A 14,051-nucleotide genomic window follows, 5' to 3' on the forward strand; every position below is an offset into this window, starting at 1 on the left:
ACAAATCACAAAAATATATAAGTACTTAGTATGGAAAAAGTAAAGATACCCAAACAGCCCATACAAATCCTCAGTTGCCCATAAAAAGATAGTGTGATAAGTCTGAGAAAGAGGACCCAAGAGGTTTGAAAGAATTTATGGTCAGCCTGCTTCCTCCTTGGTCAGGACAGGAATAGCTGATGATTAATAACAAACATCATAAAAATATCTAAGAAAACGAGGATGAATGGATTTGTCTTGTCCGTGGATAGGAGGGAACAGTAACTGGAAGGCTAATTGACATGGTTCAGGACACTGGTAACTGGTAGGTGCTGTCAGAGATTTGTTTGTTTCTTTGTTGTTTGTTGTTGTTTGTTTGTTTGTTTGTTTGTTTTGCTAAAGAAGGGGAAATAAAACACTGATGGTGCTTTGTTAAATTTTATGACACTTTTCCCTGGACCCCCCTCAATCATAGTTTCTAGTTTATTTAAACGTAAATACAGACAGTAAATTTCACAATGGATTATGACTCTTCTTTGGAATTCTTGGTCCTGATTGCTAATACTGACCATGTATTCCATGATTTCTATCATAGAGGAAGGGTTCTGTGGGATGGATGAGCTCAATTTCTCTGCACTGCTGCTGTATTCTTTTTCTTAGCATGCAAAAAACATTGCACATTGGTCCTTTAGAGTACAAAGTCTATTTGAGCAAATAAAAAATCCAGAAGTGATTGTAGAATAGATTCTAGAATCTGAAAATTCTAGAAAAGTTACGTGTTGTGGTTTAACCCAGCAGGTGGCTAAGCCCACACAGTCATTTGCTTGCCCTCTCCTTTCCAGTGGGATGGGAGAAAGAACTGAAGGGAAAAATGTAGAAATAGTGAGTTGAGTTGAAACTACTTGCTAAGATAGAGGAAAGGAAAAGGATAATAGTTATTACTATATATCTATATATGAATGTATATAAAAAGTGATGCACAAGCAGTAGCTCAACACCCCTCACTACCTCTCTGAACAGCAAAAGAGAAAAAGATGAACTCCTACACCCTTCAAAACTCCTGCATGATGTGGTATAAATTATCCTTTTGGCCAGTTTAAGTCAGCTGTCCTAGTTCTGTTCTCTGGCAGTTCTGTTCAGCCCCTTGGGCCCTTCACTAAAAATGGCCTTGGCTCTGTGCAACACTACTTAGCAGCAAAGTATAAATACTGTTGTGTTATCAACATTGTTTTTTTTTTCTTAGTATCAAAAACATAGCATCACAACAGACACTGTGAAGAAAAAAATCCATCCTAGCTGAAACTAATACAATAGGTAATAATTTTATTGTTTCTGGAGTATTTTCTACATAAATATAGGCATAGATAAAATTTATCATGTATAAGTTTGGAAATATACAGAGAAATGCCAATAATAAATTGCTTTTAAGGTGTTTATTTGGAAGAGCCAACACATAAAGAAACACAATAAGTAGAATTTTCACCTTTAAGTGTTTGGTCATGCTTCCAATAAATGGTTGAAAAGGATGAAGATTATACAAAGCAGAATTTAGGTCATTATGTTCTGCAATCTATGTATAAGATATGAAAGCTCCTACAAAACAGAAATCAGATGGGTACTCTATTTCTAAGACTGTAAGGTTTCAAAACCTTTGTATTCTGTGTCAAGATGAAACTAAGCCTTTTCAAAGGTCTTTTCATTTATGTCTTTTCAGGTGAAAAATGTGACTTTTTCTTGGACTGTTGTTCCATTTATTGAGTAAAAACAATAAAGAAACCAAACAAACACCACTTCACTACTCTTACCAACCAACACATGCTCCCAAATTTATCTCCTCTTGGTGAAGATTTGAACTGAAAACTCATCTACCCCCTTCAATAACGTCAGGGTAATTAGATGGTTCGAGTAACTTTTACTGATTTTCTCTTATGGGAACTCTTCCATTTTGCTTCAATAGTTCAATCACCCCTCTAGCAATTAGGTAAAGCAGTTAAAACTAATGAAGAAAAGATCATAAAACTGGTGGTTCAGACAGAAAATGAAAGATATTTCCTTTTTCATAAAGCCTCTCTTAAAGATACATAATTGGTTAGTAACTAAAAGCAGACATATAGATTGCTGTGATATTAGATTACTTCTTTGCAATGCTGTTTAGAAGAAAAAGATGAAAGAAACACAAGATGTGGCTATGCAGATGGGACAGCAATGAAAAAAAATGGCTTTTTGAAGTTATACTGGAAATTCCTACAGTTTACCTACCTGAATATTTTGGAATAGTCTTAGAATATAAGTCCAGTTCTGCACAGTAATCAGCATTAGATCTTCAGGCACTATAAATTGCTAGGCTTGTGGTTCTCAAAAAAATGCTTAAACTAAATGATGCATATTGAAATTAATATGCCAACTTTAAAATTAGTTTCAGCATGTTAGTGAACTCTTATTTCTTTAATCACTTGTTTAAAAATGGGAATGACTTTACAGAAGAACACTCATTTTTGGATTATCTTCTGAGACAAGTGCTTCATAGAACACAGAAGGTAAGGGGTACTTTGGTGCTATTTCCACAGTGAAAGAAAACTCAGTTGTTTATACAGAACTTAAAGAGACTCACAGCAGTTTGCTATTATACTCTACAAAAGGAGATATAAACAAAAGAAACCAGTCAGCTGGTTGTTAGTTCAGCATTTTCTGAATTTCAAGAAAGTTTCAGTCCTGTATCAAATCTAAATCGATAGGGCACCTTCAGATACTGAAGAGCTGTCTAGGATAAGTTTCATATTTGAATATAATATTTGTGTTTTAGTATTGACTATTGGGTAAAAATAGATATAAAACAGCTGTCATTCAAATGTTGTCACACTTTCTACTACATCAAAAGTCACCTTAAAAGTTTAAATATTTTTCAGGGTTTTTTTAAGCTTTATAGCTACTTAGATCATTTCTTTTTCAAGGGCTGTAGAACAATTTTATCATAATAGATACTGGCTAGAGGGCCGTGCCCAAGGGGTGGTGGTTAATGGAGTTAAGTCCAGCTGGCGACCTGTTTCAAGTGGTGTTTGCCAGGGGTCGGTACTGGGGCCTATCTTGTTTGATATCTTTATTGATGACCTAGACGAGGGGATTGAGTGTACCCTCAGTAAGTTTGCAGATGACACCAAGTTGGGAGGTGGTGTTCATCTGCCTGAGGGTAGGGAGGTCCTTCAGAGGGACTTAGATAAGCTGGATCGCTGGGCTGAGGTGAATGGGATGAGGTTCAACAAGGCCAAGTGCTGGGTCCTGCACTTTGGCAACAATGACCCCATGCAGCGCTATAGGCTTGGGGTGGAGTGGCTGGATGATTGTGAAGAGGAAAGGGACCTGGGGGTGTTGGTTGATGCTCAGCTAAAAACATGAGCCAACAGCGTGCCCAGGTGGCCAAGAGTGCCAGCACCATCCTGCCCTGCATTAGAAATAGTGTGGCCAGCAGGAGCAGGGAGGTAATCATCCCCCTGTACTCAGCACTGGGGAGGTCATACCTTGAGTATTGTGTTCAGTTTTGGGCCCCTCAGTACAAGAAAGACATTGAGGCCCTGGAGCGTGTCCAGGGAAGGGCAACAAAACTGGTAAGGGGTCTGGAGCACAAGTCTTATGAGGAGCGGCTGAGGGAACTGGGTTTGTTTAGTTTGGAGAAGAGGAGGCTCAGGGGAGACTTCATTGCACTCTACAACTTCCTGAAGGGAGGTTGTGATGAGAAGGGGTTTGGCCTCTTCTCCCAGGCAACGAACAGGACCCGGGGAAATGGCTGCAAGTTGTATCAGAGGAGGTTTAGGCTAGACATGAGGAAAAACTTTTTCCCTCAGAGAGTGGTCAGGCACTGGAATGGCCTGCCCAGGGAGGTAGTGGAGTTACTGTCCCTGGCAGTGTTCAAGAGGCGTCTGGATGAGGAGCTGCAAGATATGGTTTAGTAGCTTGTGGTAGCAGTGGGAATGTGAAGATGGTTGGACTAGATGATATTAAAGGTCGTTTCCAACCTTGTGATTCTATGATTCTATGATTCTAATATCTTAGAAAAAATATTACAGAATCTTATGTCATAGTCAAGTTTATTTTCGCCATTTTGCACCTAGAGTAAGAGGAGATATGAAATCTTCAGATGTACTGACATTTAAATTTCACTGGCATCAAAGATAAGTACTTTTCTACTGTTCCTCAGCAAATTTTATTGAAAAAATGGCCAGGTTGAAGAAAATATTGAAGAAAAACACGGGTTTCTTGAGTCCTAGACTAGAATTCAAGTGAGTTATCTAAGAACCACTAATAACGAACTTAATCTGATCACTGAGAATCACCTTTTTAAACAATCAGGAGATTAATATTAAATTTCTAGTTGATTAGATAATGTGGTTATTTATGCAATTGTAAATAGGCTGGAGTATAAGTAAACTGGAGACATGGAAAATCTAGGCATTCTCTCAAAGATTGCTATGTAGATTCTCTCAAAGTCCTGGACAGAGAAATTTGCATCTCCACAGTGTCATTCATCCTATGTGTTCTAAGCACTATTGAAAAATAGGATGAATAAAGACTGTCCATTGGCCAGAACAGAAGTGTATCTTAAACCAAACACTATTGTTCAAATAAAGTTAGATGAGGTGAAAGCCTCTAGTAATGACAGAAATTTCTGCTATGAAGTTTCACTAGCTTTCTGTTAAAAAAAAACAATTCTTCACAAAATTATCACAAACCTAAGGATGTAGAACTCTTTGCACTGCATTAATAGGTCTGAAATCTATATGGAAGTCATGTAAATAAATGTGGTTCTCTATACACATTTATGAAAGTACCATCAGAAAATCCATCAAATCATTGAATTGTACATCAAAATTAAGACATGTGTTAAAGAACAATATTTTACGACGTTTGTAACTCATTTTAATACAAAAATGTCAGTAAGAAGGTAAGTTCTTCAAGATTCATGGAATGCAGAGTTCAGCATGCCATCAAATTAGTAGGATAACACACAACAGTCTTACTGATTACTTAATTCTGAAAAATTATGTTAATAATCTATCATATTCGACAATCTATTGGCTCAGTGTCGTGGAGGGGAGTCAAAAACTTGGCTGCCTCTTTCTCCTGACATGTTCTATCTTTTAGGCTATGTCAGCAACAGACAGACTTTGTTATAAACTTTAATGTTACTGAAGCTGAAGACTCAATGAATCTCTGGAATGGGCTCTGGCAACATTTGCAGTTGAGCATAGACACCTGAGCTTGGACATTTGCTGAGCTTCTCAGTATAAGATTACCACACATTAGTTTTCCTTCTCATTCATCTCTCACAACAGTGTGATAAGTAATTTATTAAGAGATGCAAATTCCATAACTCAAAAATTGAGACTTTCCTGGAAGTAGATCCAAGTTACATTTGGAGCAATTCCTCAAATTCACGCAAAATGGAATATTTTTCCTAATAGCATGCCAGTCTTAAGATAAAGCTCATGTTCCAATATGTCACGTACCAAAATTCTCACTATATTTGTTTTGTAATTTCAGATGATAATTTTACCCCTAGTTCAAAATTTCTTTGCACAGAGTTGTCTGTATCTAGAGAGAAATAGCAAGAATCTGCCTTCTCTTTAAAATGTAAGGAGTTCTAAATATTATCTGATATAACAATATATATCCTCGGAAATACATTATTATTTCTATTAATTATCTTTCCTTTGGATAATTTTAAATATTGGTAGGGTAAGTTAATTCCCAGTATTTGGGTTGTTGGATTAATTTATTATCGTATGAAGAGAGCAGAACTTACAAAACATTCTCTTGATATTTTAAGCACAAGTCCCAGGTGTTTCATTTTTAAAAGATGTTACAGCAATAAAAATGTTATTAAACTGTCTTCATTCACGCTGTTATAGTTGAGGCTGTGTCAGCATTTACATTACAAGCTCATTTTTTCCAGAGAAAATGCTCTGGTCCATTGGGTAAATAACATGTGCTTTACTGTGACATATACCCAGGAAAGCTAGAAATATTCAAGAACAGAATTATTTAGGATCTTTTCTTAATTCCATATCATCTGTGTTGTATTGCAGTTTTTTCCTATTAATGAATAAATCAATCACCTCCCAATCATCATAAATATCCTTTATACCCCAAGCTATGTTACTGTTATTTTTATTTAGATTTTTAATATTGAGAAAAATGTATTTCCTACTGTGATTGTCTATACTGACCATTGGTGTAACTCTTTGAAACATCACCTAGTCCTAAGAACTGAATTGCCCTGAACATTCATTAAAAAACTCAGAGGTAATTGCCGAGTTTTCAGTTCACTGCTGAAATAAGGTCCCAAATGTCTCAAGTTTCACGTTACATTATGGAAGCATCTCAAATCATAAATTATTTCTGGGACTTAAGTGACATACAAAAGACTGGAGGTGTTCAAGACCAGGTTGGACGAGGCTCTGGGCAACCTGATCTAGTAAAGGTGTATGTTTGGTGGCCCTGCTAGGCAGGGGGGTTGGAACTACATGATCCTTGAGGTCCCCTCCAACCCAGGTCATTCTGTGATTCTGTGATTCTGTGACTGCAGACTAGACTATACAAGAAGGAAACATAAATGAACATATATTTTCTCTCAGGTCTTTGTTAAATAGTAGATCCCTCAGACTTATAATTTCTTAGTTAAGTCTCCTTTCTCAAGACATATCTCACAGACCTATTAGATTCAGTTTATGTGTTTTCAGTCACCCGTTGCTATGTCTACACCACATCCACTAAACTGAATTGTAATGTTTCCCTCTATTCTGAGGCTGTGATTCTGCAGTTTAATAAACTTCTGGGCCAGTGTTACGAGCCAGTCATATTTCCAGGTTCTTTATACCTCATCTAAAATTACAAAAGATCAGGTTTACAGGTGACTGAAAAAAAAGTAGTTTGAATTTCACACCTCAACACTTTGTACAGTCTTTAAGAACTAACGTTAATCCAGGTGTCTCTGAATTTAATCACAGAATAACGTATATCCTGAATTGGAAGGGACTGAGTTGAGCTCGTAGCTCCACGTAGGGCTACTCAAAATTCAAACCTGATGCCTGAGAGGATTGCCCAAATGGTCCTTGAATTCCAGTAACACAGGGCCATGCCCACGGCCCTGGGCAGCCTGTTCCATGCCCACCGCCCTCTAGTGCAGGCCCTTTCTCTAACACCCCCTGCCCATCCCTGCTTCATGCTGTTCCCTTTGGCCGTTGCTATCACAGAGAGCAGAAGTCAGCGCTGCTCTCTGTTCCCTGTGATGAGCTGCAGCTGCCATTAGGCCTCCCTGCAGATAAATAAAAGACAAAAGTGGAAAGGAGTGTTTTCACACTCAAGATTTGTCCTTAGCATAAGCTTGTTATGGATTTCCTCTCTAATTTAAGGATGGGATTCATCATATATTAGAACTACTCATCTCTTTCTCTCTATTTATTAAGCTAAGGAGGTAAATTTGATGATGAGATTAAACTAAAGAACTCAGTTTAGGATAACTGCAATCCAAGTCAGATAATTCCATCCCACTCTCTCCCCTCTTATTTCTGTTTTTCTTACTTTAACAACTTGCTTTCTTTCCTTACACTAGTGCCTTGGTGTTTCAGTAATGCCTCAAGGTTTCAATCTCTTTTACTGGGGACTATGCACTTTGCTCATATGAGATATCTTTGTCTTTCTAATCCTCTCTTTCTTGTTATAAATAATTTTCCAAAGGAATCAATACTTTTCCTCAAGTTCACAGATGTTCGAAGAAGACGTTCCAATCTCCAGCTGTCTAAGCTAATTTTGAGCTACTTAAAAAGTTCAAACTAAACTATTCATGACTTAAGTATGAGTTGTTTTGAACATTTTTCCTTAAATCCAGTTTTCTGGAATGAAGTATTTTTAACATTGACAGTTCTCATAAAGAGAAACCTAATGATTTTCTTCTGAGCATAATATGCGGATAATTAAGATAATGTTTTTAGCAATCTGAAATGTTTAACTGCCTTCAAACAATATAAATCTTTTTTTGCACTCTTCGTATATTTAATTTAACTAGGCAACAAAACAGTAGAAAGAAATATGATGGCTTGCATAATTACACAGCTATATTCAACATCATATTTGTGGAAGTCTTTCTCAATCTTACACTTGGTAATTTTCTCCATAACTGGGCAATTTGAGATTTATTTTTCTTCTTTCGTCTTTCTTGCTGCATTAAATGTTTGTGTCTGAGCATTACACTTTTGCTTTCAGTTTGCATATATGTAAGTAAACAAAGATGCATAAAAATATGCATAGCTGTATAGATTTTCTGTATAATATGCATGCATATGCATTTACATGTGTACATACATGAGCACATTTGCATATAAAATTTAATAGGATATATGTTCATAAGAAGTATTTAATCAATACATATTCCTTGGAACCATAATCATATAAATCATCCACTTATTTTGAAGTAACATTGGAGAATTATTAATAACTCCTTGATTAAGTTGAAGAAAGCTTTGTCAGTGTGAGAGTGCAAAGATTTGTTCTGGTGAATTCCTGAATACTGCTGGATAATGAACCAATCTGAGGGCTTGTGACTCTTCTGATGCTTTTAAGAAAGATCTGCAGGGAGCAAAGTCAAGTTTAAGATGTATTATACTGGTGGCAAATAGGAAAAATAACAGAAACTACGTGAAAATAGTGCTCTATCTCTGCAATGTCTTTCTCCAGATCCAGATGCACCTTATGTACCTTAGTACACTGTAGCTACTGATTGTTGTCAGTGAGGAGTGGGTCTATGACAAGTCTGGCTCAGCAGCTATGCAAGGCATAATTACATCATGCAGCTGCAAGCATCCAACTGCAACAAGAAAAGGTGTTTCTGCACTGAGGTTTCAGCTATTTTTCAGGGAAGGACGTTTTAGTCTCAGTCTCTTCATACTTGCTCATAGACATGTAATGAGGAGGAGAGATGGTCAGAAACTGGTACACAAGGTTGCATTGTCCCTACATTTAAAAAAAAACAAAATGCTTAAACATCAATTCAAGTGCCAGGGAACCTGATGAAAAATCAGTGGAAATATTTCTGCCACAATTTCTGAACAGAATATATTTGGGATATTTTAATAATTTCTATGTAAAATATCAGCAGACTTTTTCCTTGCAAACTTTCTAAAAGCTTAAAAATCTTCAAGATTTTTAAGGTCTTTTGTGCTCTATATTTCTTTTTCAGTAACTCATCAACTATCAATTGAAAAGATGCCCTGAAATTGTTAAATATTATTACAATAGAACTGTACTTTTTTTGAGATTAGATGAAGGTTGTCAACCCATGCTATTTGCTACTAATATGAATCCTGCTTTGGAAGGGAAAATCATATACTGGTTTGCATACAGCTTGTTGAGAATTCAGAGAAACTAAGATCTTGTAGGCAGACTGTTAGAAACAACTGAGAAAGAGAAGAGTAATTTCTGTGTAATTTTAGCAGGTTTTGTAACAGTCTGATGTAAATATTGCTGAAGTTGAACTCAGCATGATTTACTGAGGATTTAGATCACATTCATTACTTTCCACTTGCATAACTCAATTTATCCATAACTCTTTCTATACTTTTCAGAGGGAGAAAAACAATCATTGTCCCTATTTCCCCAATAGGTGATGTCTGAAAGCATCAAAAGAGGTGATTTAACTGACATTCACACATAACATGAATCAACTAGGAATGAAGAGAGAATCTTTAGTCCCTAAATAAATTCAGTATTGATAGATTATCACATGCACAATCACAGGTTTGTATAGATAGACAAGGGTATTTACATTTAAAATTATTAACACTCCTGCTGCAATTTCACTACCAACAAAACATATATATTCCAGTTCAACTGGAAACTGCAGAGCATGACAGTCAATGTGTTGCTATAATACTTGTTGTTATGAATTAATTAGCTCATTTGCATTTATAGAGCACTTCATGCAGAAGCAACACATGGCATTATGCACTTAAACTACATTACAATTAAACAGAACTTCTGCTAATGAAGTTAAGACTAAACATTAAAAAAAATCAATCTCAAAAAAATTAAATTCCTCAGCTCTGATGGGAAGAACCTTATATAATAACATGATCAAATTTTTAACAAAGGGCAACTACAAGTGTCAGTTACAGGGATAGTGACTGATCGACTGTTCAAGAAGGTAAGTGGATATGGAAACAAGAAATGAATAGTATGTAAACACTGTAATAGCTATTGTGTATTTGATAGGAGGACTATAGAATCCATTCTTGCAATGTGATAAGCTTACTTTTTATATAACTATTCTACATGCTGATTTTTTGCAAACCAGAGACTTACACAGTCAATGGTCAAGGAAGGCTGCAAAAACAAAGCGGCAATAATTCAACTGTGGTGTTATAAAATGTGAATCAGGAGCAGTGCATCCTGCTGAGACAGAAATGGTCTTAACCTTCTAAATTCCTGAGATGGCTAAAATGAAATCTGAACAGCATGGCTCACATAGGCTGAATAGGAAATTAAAATTCCACTCCCAGCCAAATGTTGACTGAAGAATCTCTGTTGAGAGAGTTATTGGACCTAAGGAAAAGAGAAAAAACAAAACAAAACAAAACAACAAACCCACAATCAATTCAGTTTTCTCCAAGCCAGATAAATAAGGAAAAGAAACTATTAGAAAGGATCCAAAACTTGAATTCCAAGGAAAGAAAAAACAAAACAAAAACCCGCCACCACCACCAACAAAAAACAAAACAAAACAAAAGAACCCACAACTGTTTATTAATATCTCTATAAACACAGTGGAAACGTATTCTGGCACTCCCTAAGATGTAAGCCAGTGAAGTTTGTGAGACAACAGTGTCTACATCCAGAGTTGAAGAACTTGCGTCACACACACACATTCTCATGTATTACTCTTGGTGCATTGTCTGAACATTTTTGCTTGAAGTATGATTCTCTGAGCTCTTTTATTGTCTCATTTATTCTTATGAGTTATTTTCTGACTGATTCAAAGTTTTTGTTTCCCACTAGGCTCAGGTTCTTTGGCTATTTTTGCCCACAGAGAAAATAATAATATAATCTATTATTAATATAGTAATAACAGTAAAAGAAAGATTTATCACTCAGTTTCCTTTATTCTGACAATTTGGAGAGCATCAGTCATAAGACTGAATGAGCAGCAGAAGAATAGACTCAGTCACCTGTGACCAAAATCTTAGTGAACTTTCTCTTCAAATGCCTTTAATTATGCTACTAATACATTTTTCTTCATTATATCCTGCTTTACTGAAAATATGATCGTCATATTCTGACCTGGCAGGTGTTGAAACAGGTCGCCCAGAGAAATGATAGAGTCACTGTTCCTGGAGGTGTTTAAAGAAAAGGGCAGGTGTAGTACTTAAGGACATAGTTTAGTGGCCAATATTGGTGGTAGGTGGATGGTTGGACTAAATAATCTAAGCGATCTTTTCCAACCTCTATGATTCCATGATTCTATGCATCCTACTGGATCAATGAAAGAAGTAACAGTTGCTAAAGGCACCCTGAAGTCTCGCCCAGGCTCTTCCAAGATAAAGTCTGACTGTTAAATCATGTCTATTTGCAGTACTAGCTGAAAGCTGAATTTATATCATATAATTGAAATTTAACTTAAAGGTCAGAGAAATTTCAAAAACACCTAGCAATGAGAATTATAGAATGGTTTTCCAGAGAAAGCATAAGAATGTCCTTTGATTTTGATGCATCTGTAAGTAGAGTGAATTATTTGCTACAAAAAAATGGCAAGAGAAGTTGGGGAAAGAGTATGTGATAGTAGGAAGGAAATAAGGAATTGTTTTTTATCTTTTGTTACTTCTAATTCCCATTATTTTTAGAAATGCAAAAACTTGAGTTACGGTTTTCCAGAACAGCACAGCTGGTAACCTCCCTGTTCTGAAAACACCATGAGATAGTTCTTGCATTACTCCTACAGGGACCCATAGATTGGTAATACTTTTGTATTTTCTTTCAGCAATATTCCCACTTTTGTACGACTGTAACAGTGCTCTGCAGGAAAACTTCACTAATTCCAACATTTTTTGGGCTGAAGTGTTTGGAAAACTCTCTTATATTGGATAATACTGGAAAAGATTATTCACTGAGAGGGTGGTCAGAAACTGGAACTTTTTGATTGATGTTTGAACAATAAGCTGATGGCACATCTTTTAAAAGGGATTTTTTGTCCAAGACTTATACCTTTCTGCTGTTCAGTAGATTTACATTTGCAAAAGAATTTGTGAAATTGTATGTGGAAAAAAAAACATAAGTCTAAAATACAATCAAAACCAAATGTATTTTTCAGAAAATATATCAGCCAACCTAATTAGAAAGACAGCAAGTTGTTTTGTTTGGTTGGTTGGGTTTGTTTGCCTGCTTTCCCTTTTTTCATAGGAGTTCAAACTGAAACTTTAACTGTTGTCCTTCAGAAGCTGAAGATAACCCATGTGTCGTAATTCAAGTATTAAATAAAACTGTCAGTTCGGACCATGTGTATATCCCACGTATCCCATCATATGCAACACTATCTGATTGGCCAGACTGCCTGTAAGATTTTGCAAACATGGCATTTGCCCTCTACTATTATAGATTTTGGAAGTTATGGTCACCTGAGATAACTTTTTTCAACTCTACTCAACATTAATCCTGCAGGGTCTTGATACAGTAGAGGCAAAGGAGATGGTAGGCTGTACCCAGTGTGTACAGCCTTATCCTGTAATCATAGAACCATAGAATTACAGAATCATTAAGGCTGGAAAGATGAATAAGATCATCAAGTCTAAGCATCAGCCCATGTCTGTGACCAATCTAGATTATATCTGTCAGTCCCTTATCTACCCTTTTCTTGAAAAACGCCAGGAATAGTGACTCCACCACTTCCCTGTGCAGGTTGTTTCAATGTATCACTGCACTTTCTGAGAATAAATTTTTCCTAAAAAAAAGGAATGGAGCCCCGGTGCAACTTAAGGCCGTTTCCTCTTGTCCTGTCCTGTTCCACAAACCAGGGAAGCTGAATAGTAATATGTGCTGGAAGGGTGATCTTTTACCTCAGACAATGGCATATGAACCACATTATGGGAATGCGAGAGAATTTGCGGTATTTGACCAAAATGAAATTGTAGCTGTATCAGCAGTCAGCAATAAATTTGAGCATCCTAATGTAAATGCTGACAGTTATAAGCACACGTGAATAGATAAGCCAAAACAGGGGATTAGGTGAAATAAAATTTGAAATAAATAAATATCTCACACAGAAGAGGAAGGTGGGAAAAAAAAGAAAGAAAAGGAAAGAAAAAGGAGGAATAAGAAAAAGGAAGGGAAAATGTAGCTACATGTACACCCAGGAAAAAACATGTCAGTCTTCCTCCTGCCTTGCTGGCAATTTGGGCATGGAAAAATTACTGAAGGCAGATCATCATTATTAGAGCAAGAAAAAGATATTCCTAATAACTGTGTTATCTTCCATCAAATCTCCAGAGACAAAAATAGCCTCATTTGCTCCAAGGTTGCAGGGGTTACAGTGTGAGGCAGGAACCACAGAAAAAGAGATTGATACCAGGGATTAAAGATCACAGCTGTACAGAGAGGAGGTTGAAACAAATTTGAGCTATTTCTAAAGCCCTGATGAAAGAAAATGGTGCTTTGTTAGAGAAGGTGACAACTGAAAGATAAAACTAGAAAGAAAACATTTTAATAGTAGAGCTGAGCATAGTGTTGGTAATGAAACTGAACTGCAGTTTTGCTTAGTTTTGTGCTTCTTCACAAAGCAAAAGGTTGGGCCAATTCTCAAGTTGAGCAATCCTAAGCCAATTTATTCTATCTTCAGGTAAAAATGGTATGGGGGAAATATGATTTTACTAGCTTGGATTCAACCCAGCTATCCAGCCTGATGCACCAGACTGTTTCGCTCTGTTATTAAGTTACCTCAGGCCTGACCACGGCAAAGCAAAGGTTCTTCTATGCGAGGGGCTGGAGCAGCCAAGCTTTGCAGAGCTCAAACTAAGCTGGGATGCGATCAACCGAAG

General features: G+C 36.5%; 1 long non-coding RNA gene across 1 annotated transcript in view; it reads left to right on the plus strand.

The window, feature by feature from the left end:
- The first annotated feature begins 220 nt into the window (after positions 1-220).
- Positions 221-14,051, plus strand: part of LOC149919376 (uncharacterized) — a 99,261-nt gene continuing 85,430 nt past the window's right edge. Inside the window, exon 1 of the long non-coding RNA XR_016463552.1 lies at positions 221-304. This is a non-coding gene — a long non-coding RNA (uncharacterized LOC149919376). The remainder of the gene's footprint in view (positions 305-14,051) is intronic.

Source organism: Phasianus colchicus, chromosome 1 (genome assembly GCF_987193195.1).
Source record: "Phasianus colchicus chromosome 1, bPhaCol1.hap1.1, whole genome shotgun sequence".
Lineage (NCBI taxonomy): Eukaryota > Metazoa > Chordata > Aves > Galliformes > Phasianidae > Phasianus > Phasianus colchicus.